Source organism: Psammomys obesus, unplaced genomic scaffold, assembly GCF_907164565.1.
Source record: "Psammomys obesus unplaced genomic scaffold, mPsaObe1.curated_primary_1811, whole genome shotgun sequence".
Taxonomy (NCBI): Eukaryota; Metazoa; Chordata; class Mammalia; order Rodentia; family Muridae; genus Psammomys; species Psammomys obesus.
The window spans coordinates 6,211,632-6,218,449 of record NW_026596134.1 but is presented as its reverse complement, the minus strand read 5'-3'; the positions used below and the strand labels follow the sequence as shown (position 1 = coordinate 6,218,449).

At 43.6% G+C, this 6,818-nt stretch overlaps 1 pseudogene; it reads right to left on the bottom strand.

The window, feature by feature from the left end:
- Positions 1-571: 571 nt before the first annotated feature.
- On the bottom strand, positions 572-867 carry LOC129666062 (60S ribosomal protein L37-like; annotated as a pseudogene).
- Positions 868-6,818: the final 5,951 nt, after the last annotated feature.

Below are 6,818 nucleotides of genomic sequence, written 5' to 3'. Positions count from 1 at the left end.
GAATGGTGGGGCACCTTGAAATGGGGACAGTGTCAGGTCTATCCTAGAGCTCAAGCTCAAAGGGAAGTAGAAAAGTAGAAAATAGGAAATAATTGGTGAATGAAGATAATTCAAGGAAAAAAAAAATCATGAGCCCAGGTTGACTCTCTTTGTCCTGGGGATGTTGTGTTCCTGTACATCTGTCTGCCCATGGGTGAAGGGTTTCTTTCTTTCATCTGCATTAGCAATGCAATAAGGAAATGAATTGGTTCCTATCCTTTAAAACACTGGCCCAGTCTGGCAGGACTCGGGCTTACCAGCATCAGTGAAGAAAGGTGTAGAGTGGCTTGATGGTAAACACCCTCTATCCTCAACACAGTCTACATTCAAGTTCCTGCTACCTGTGACTATGACTGCACTTGGAAACAGGACTGTTAGCAAAATGTACTTTCTTTTTCCTTCCTTCTTTCCTTCCTTCCTTCCTTCCTCTTTCTTTCTTTCTTTCTTTCTTTCTTTCTTTCTTTCTTTCTTTCTTTCTTTCTTTCTTTCTTTCTTTCTACCAGAGCATTTATTTTATGACTGACTGAAATCCTCAAAATGAACCGGATGCTGCAACAGCTGCCCTCCTAGGTTTAGGTGTTGTTCTTTCACAGAATCTATGTCCGAATCTGCAATAGACAACCTTTAGGTGCCTCGTCCACCTGGTCCCAGCAGTGTTTCACCTCTTAGCCTTGGCACTCCAGTTATAGACTTTCCCTTGAGCTTGGCAGGGTATCTACATTTGCCACAGGTCGACTTCTGAAGGTAGTAGGCCTTAGAGCCACAGTGGAGGCATAATGTGTGAATCTTATTGCGATGCTTTCCAAAGGATGATGCTCCTTTTGTCATCTGGCTTTTGCTGCCGAGGCCAAACAGACTGGAAGAGAGCAGATATACTTGCAAGTTCAGGAACGTAAGATGAGATCATAACAAAGACAACTCTTTGTCTAATGTGGCCCAGAAAAGTCAAAGGTTGGACACCCTGTTGGATTATGAACAGGTGTCTTCATACAATAACAAGTGCCCTTGTTATTATATGAAAAATAGACACAAGGGAATATCCAGATGGACTAGAGACAGAGGTTGTAATAATGCAGCCACAAGCCTAGGCTAGGTATGCTGGAAGCTACTAGACAATGGAAGATGCAAGGAATTGAATCATCCCTTGAAGGGGAGGTCATCCTGACACATTATGGACTTTTCTAGCCTCTTGAAAGAGTACATTTTGCTTTAACTCACATTTCAGCTGCTCAATAGCACTGGTGGTCAGTGGCAACCATACCAGACAACACAGCTGTAGCATGTTTGAAAGAGCTTCGTGTGGGACTGAACAAAATGCCAGAAAAGAGACATGATAGAAGCTTCTGGACTTCCGAAGATATGAAATCTTTCTCCTGGAGGAAGTGTGTGGAGCTCCGTCAGATTTCAAAGAATCAGACTCCCAGGTTTCTGAAAATCCTCACAGTCAGCCAGTGTATTCCTCTAGAAGCAAGATGCTCCAGTAAGGACCAGAGGTCAGACTTCTGTGCAGACAGGACAGGGGAAAGCTGAGCAGGAACCAAGAGAAATGACTTCACATAGAGATGAGTTGACAAATACCAATGATTGCCAGGCCTCTCTCCTCTTATTTAATCTTGTCACAGACCAGAGGAGAGGTGGGATGGTTGTCCTGTTTAGATGAGGAAACTGGGGGTCAGGAATATAGGGAGCTTCTCCAATATTATCCAAGCTTTTTTGTTGTGTGAATGGCATGTATGTGTGCAGTAATACAAGCATGTGTGTGTGGAAGTTAGAGGTCAGTGTTGAGTGTCATCCTCTACTGCTCTTTACAGCTTTTTTTTTTTTTTTGAGGTTCTCTCTGAATCCAGAACTCACCCTTTTGTCTAGATTGGCTTCCCAGAAAGTCCCAGAGACCTCCACCCCCATTTCCGTCTTCCCAGAACTGGAACTGTAGGTGTGTGCTATTGCACTCAGCTTTTCATGCAAGTGCTGGGGATTTGAACCCAGGACTTCATGCTTGTGAGGTAAGCACTTGACTGACGGAATCATCCCTTTGATTCCTCACCTAGCTCTTCGGTGTCTTGAGTCCCTCTGCCTGAGGCACTACTCTTTTGTGTTGTACCTTGTACCTGGCATCTGGTTGGCTCTGCCCTTGTGAGTACTTTACTCTCAGTGAGAATAAGAGCAGAGCTACACATGGGATGACTTTCCACCAGGCAAGCAGACTTCAGGAAGTCAAGCTGGGGCTATTGAGGGTTCCTAATGCTCTGGTGGTGAGGTCTCAGACAGCTGAAAGCTTTCAGCATGACCATGAGATGTATGGCAGAGCCCTCAGTCCTCCAATGGGTGTCTCAGCTTCCTCTGCATCCTTTTCTCTGGTTGACCAGTTGGTTCTTCAGTATGTCATGTGCAGTGATTTATTACATAACTGACCCACAGAAACTGGAGTTGTCCATGGGGATAAGAAAGCAAGTTTGTCTTTAAGATGCAAGATGTCAGGGCATCCATTTTCTGATAAGAATCTGCAATTTGTATTTATTTTATTTCCTGTTGATTAATTGCCATGTAATTTTTGGCAACCTTCCAAGCATCTCTTGCCAATAAACTAGGCCAAATTAATATTCTCCAGGATGAGCTATTCTGAAGGACTCTAGAATAGGTCCTCAGGATTTTGCAAATGGCCTTTTACACACGGACTGACAGTGCCTTTGTGCTCCTGTTGGTGCAAAGAAAAGAAGCCTTCGGCTCCTATTTTTCCTGGGAAATAAAAACAGATGGATTGTACAACTGCCCTGCTGTCCAGTGAGTGGATCCTTTGTAGTGTGGTCCCTCTGGAACTGGACGGGGCGGGGGGGAGGTTGCAGCTTAGAATTTCCCTTTTTCTGCTACCTGGACCTAACTTAGATATTGCAAGATGAGGAACAAGCCCAAATGAAGGTTGTTGGTAGAACATTGTTGAGTTGAGTTGAATGAGCTTTGGAATGGGTATGTTTTAATGTTCTGGTTTTACCAATTAACTTACTTCTGATCTTCTGAGGTTCAGTCCTGCAAAAGTCATCTTCCTAATATTTTTAGTTTGGCTTCTATTATGTTACTCATCATCAAGAGAAGCCAGGATAGGAATTCAAGGAGGGAACTAAAGCAGAGACCGTGAAGAGAGGCTGTTTATTTTATTTATTTATTTACTTATTTACTTATTTACTTATTTACTTATTTATTTATTTATTTATTTATTGTGTGTGTGTGTGTGTGTGTGTGTGTATGTGTTTTTGGTTTTGTTTTTTATGTACTTTAATTTATTTTTTACATGGAATAAAGGAGTACATGAATGTATGTTCATGAAAACAAAATTCTTGTTATGTGCCAAATATGGTTACGACTAATAGAATGACTTTAATTTAAAAAAAGGAAAAAAAAAAACATAAGTGGAGAGGACACAAAAAAATAGGAGATATTTTTTGACTTAAATTCAATTACTTATTTTATACAGCCCAGGCCCACTTGCTTAGGGATGTGCAGTGTTTTGAACGAGAATGGCTCCACAGGCTCGTGGATTTTAGTACTTGGCCGTCCAGGAGTGGCACTATTTAAAAGGATTAGGAGGTATGGCCTTGTTGGAGAAAGTATCTCTCTAGGGGTGGGCTTTGAGGTTTCAAAAAGCTCATTCCGAACTCATAGCCTCTCTCTTTCTACTTCCTGTGGATCTGAACATAGAACTCTCAGCTACCCTGTCTGCCTATGTATTGCCACACTCCCTCCACGCTGATGATGGATTAAACCTCTGAAACTGGAAGCCAGACCCAACTAAATGCTTTACTTTGTAAGAGTTGCTGTGGATGTGGTGTCTCTTCACAAAATAGAACATTGACTAAGACGGGACGGTACCACTCACAGTGGTCCTGGACCTCCTATAGGGACCAATAATCGAGAAAACAATCCAAAGACATGCCCTCAGTCCATTGTGATTGAGATAATTCTTCAACTGAAGGCCCCCCTTTCCAGGGGACTCTGGGTTGTGTCAAGTTAACAAACAGTATTAGTCATCACACTGCTAAATCCCCTTCACTTTTCCCTTTTGTCATCACTATAACAGAATACCGTACACAAGACATTATAAGGGTATAGGGCAGTAGTTCTCAACCTGTGGGTCATGACCCCTTTGACAACTCTCTTTTTCCAAAAATATTTACATTACCTATTCACAGCAGTAGCAAAATTACAGTTATGAAGTAGAAATGAAAATAATATTATGGTTGTGGGTCGCCACAACTGAGGAACTGGATTAAAGGGTCTCAGCTCTAGGAAGGCTGAGAACCACTATGGTCTATCATCACAAGGAAGGTATTTATTTAACAAAAGAACTGGGTCCTAATTTCTGACTGTATTAATTACCAGTAGTGGATCACGTGAGTGCCGTCTCATGTCTCCACTTCCTTCCTGTCCCCAGAAAAGCTGGAAGCCTGGCATTGCTTCATAAGACTGCTCAGGGTGACACAGCACGGTGGGGACCTAGGGTCTGAGCAGATCCCATGTGGGATCATGTCAATAGGGCTGAGGCCTTGGTTTGACTTTGATGCTCAGCTTACTTCAAGCTCCCTGAAGTTCTCTGCTCTGGTCCTTCCTTAGCTTGGGGAACTTCTTGTGTATGGACTGGACCCTGGGCAGCCACAAGATGTTTGAGAAGAACAGTGATGTTCACTGAACACCTGCTTATACCTCACACTGTGAAAGACAGGCTCCTATGGTAGGAACTGTTTCCAATTGTAGAGAACCCTCCAAAACCCTGAGAGGGAGTGTCCCACAGGGCCCTGACACTTTCTATGCTTCATGGCCAGCTTTTCCTGAACTTTGTCCCATACTCCCCTGTCAGGGAATGGAGACATGGCCTCTTGGGAAGCAACAGCATGGCTCCTGGGACACTCTGGGATAAAGTACTGTGTCCAGCTTCTTTCACACACTAGATGTACTCTTTGCTATATCCACAGCCAACCTCCCCTACTGTATGTCCTGATTCCTCCGAAGGTTTGGCTGTCCTTCCTTGAAGGGGTGTTGCCAACAGTCATGCTCTCAGAGAGCTCTGGAATAACTCTGTCTTCCACAAGGATCTATTCCAAGTCACAGAAGAGACAGGGGCCAGATGTCCCATTCCTACTGACCTTCACTCCATTGCTCCAGAGGCCACCAGTCACCCGTGTAGTTGGACCTTCCCTTTGAAACAAACTCCTGCAGGCACCTAAGCAGCTCCAAACCCCATGGGCAGATTCAGTATTCCCATGGCCCTCTGAATCCCTAAGCCTGACCATTACCCACTCAGCGTGTGTAACTATGTTCGGTGAATACCTGTGGGAGGGCATGGATGCACACACACACACACACACTTTAAAGTGCTCCTGAGAGTAAGCATTGAAGGGTAACAGAACTACATGTGGTTCTGGTCTCACAGGCTGTAGTCACTCACAGGTGACCTTTGTCGAGTATTTTCTCTTTCTCAGCATCCATTTCCTAAATAAAATTATGACTGATGCTATAAAAACAATTGAAACTGCTAGGTGGGTTTCCCATAATCCTTCATGGTGCAGCTTCTGCTGAAAACTTAAAAAGAACTACCTATCTACCTAGCTGTCTGTCTGTCTATCTATCTATCAATCATCTATCTAGTATGTGTGTTTGTGTTTGCCTGTGTGTGTGTGTGTGTGTGTGTGTGTGTGTGTATGAGAGAGAGAGAGAGATCCTCTCGCCAGCCCTGGCTTAGCACTTTGAGGCACTGGCAACTTTGGTTGTTTATTTCCAGCCTTCTGCCCCCAGCCAAGCCTGAGTAGAGAAGGCAGATGCAAACCAGCACCCTCAACCTCCTTCAGGGTGCTGTGCTTCATTTGACCCTGTCACGGTAGAGAAGACCTTGGGATGGACCAGAGGTGGATGATATCAGAAGGAACCTCTGTCCTTGGGTTATAGGTCACTTCATCACTTCTTAGCAGCACTGCAGAAGAAGGCTGGGACAACCTTAGAGGTCAGATTACAACCCTCTCCCAGCTGTTAGGACCCTCTGACTTCCTTCAGCAAAGAGGATACAATTGTTTCATGACCCAGAATCACTCTCAATAGAGCCATTAGCTCCAGCGACAGTGTGGAAGGTAGATTGGAGGTTGTTCAAATATAACCTCGTAACAAACTCTTGGTTTTGTTTAATAACTACAATTGTGCCTGAAGTCACCTCCCTACAAGATGGCAGATGTGAAATGCTTTGTGGAATTAAGGAGGTTTTGCACATGGAAGGTTATTATTAATATGGTATTAGGTTATTGCTTTATTTGGGGACAATTTCCTTTGTTCTTGGAAGACTCTGAATAGAGACAGGGTGTGTGCATTGTTCAGCATTTGTGATTAGGGATGAGGCTGAACTGATTTAAGTTCAAGTTTTCTTTTCTTTTCTTTTTCTTCTTCTTATTTTTTTTTTGTTCCAGTTTTAATGTCTTATGTAATGCCAGGGATATTTTTGTTGTTGTTGTTGTTGTTTACGTTTACAGCATATTGCAGGTGCTCCAACAGGGTAGGCTCCTGCACCTGAGAAAGATAGCATTAATTTTGACAAAAATGGGTTTAAAAATATAAATGTCAGCATTTGCAGCGTCGGGAAGGTGGCAGTGGGTGACAGAAGGGTATTCTAGGGTGGTGCTCTGAAATAGAATTCCAGATGCCTCCTGCTTGCTCCCAGACAGTGCAGGCAGTGTGCTGGCCTGGTTTGCTCAGCCCAACTATTTTGTTACTTAGAAACTTTCCGAGAGACCAGGTGGTAGAGT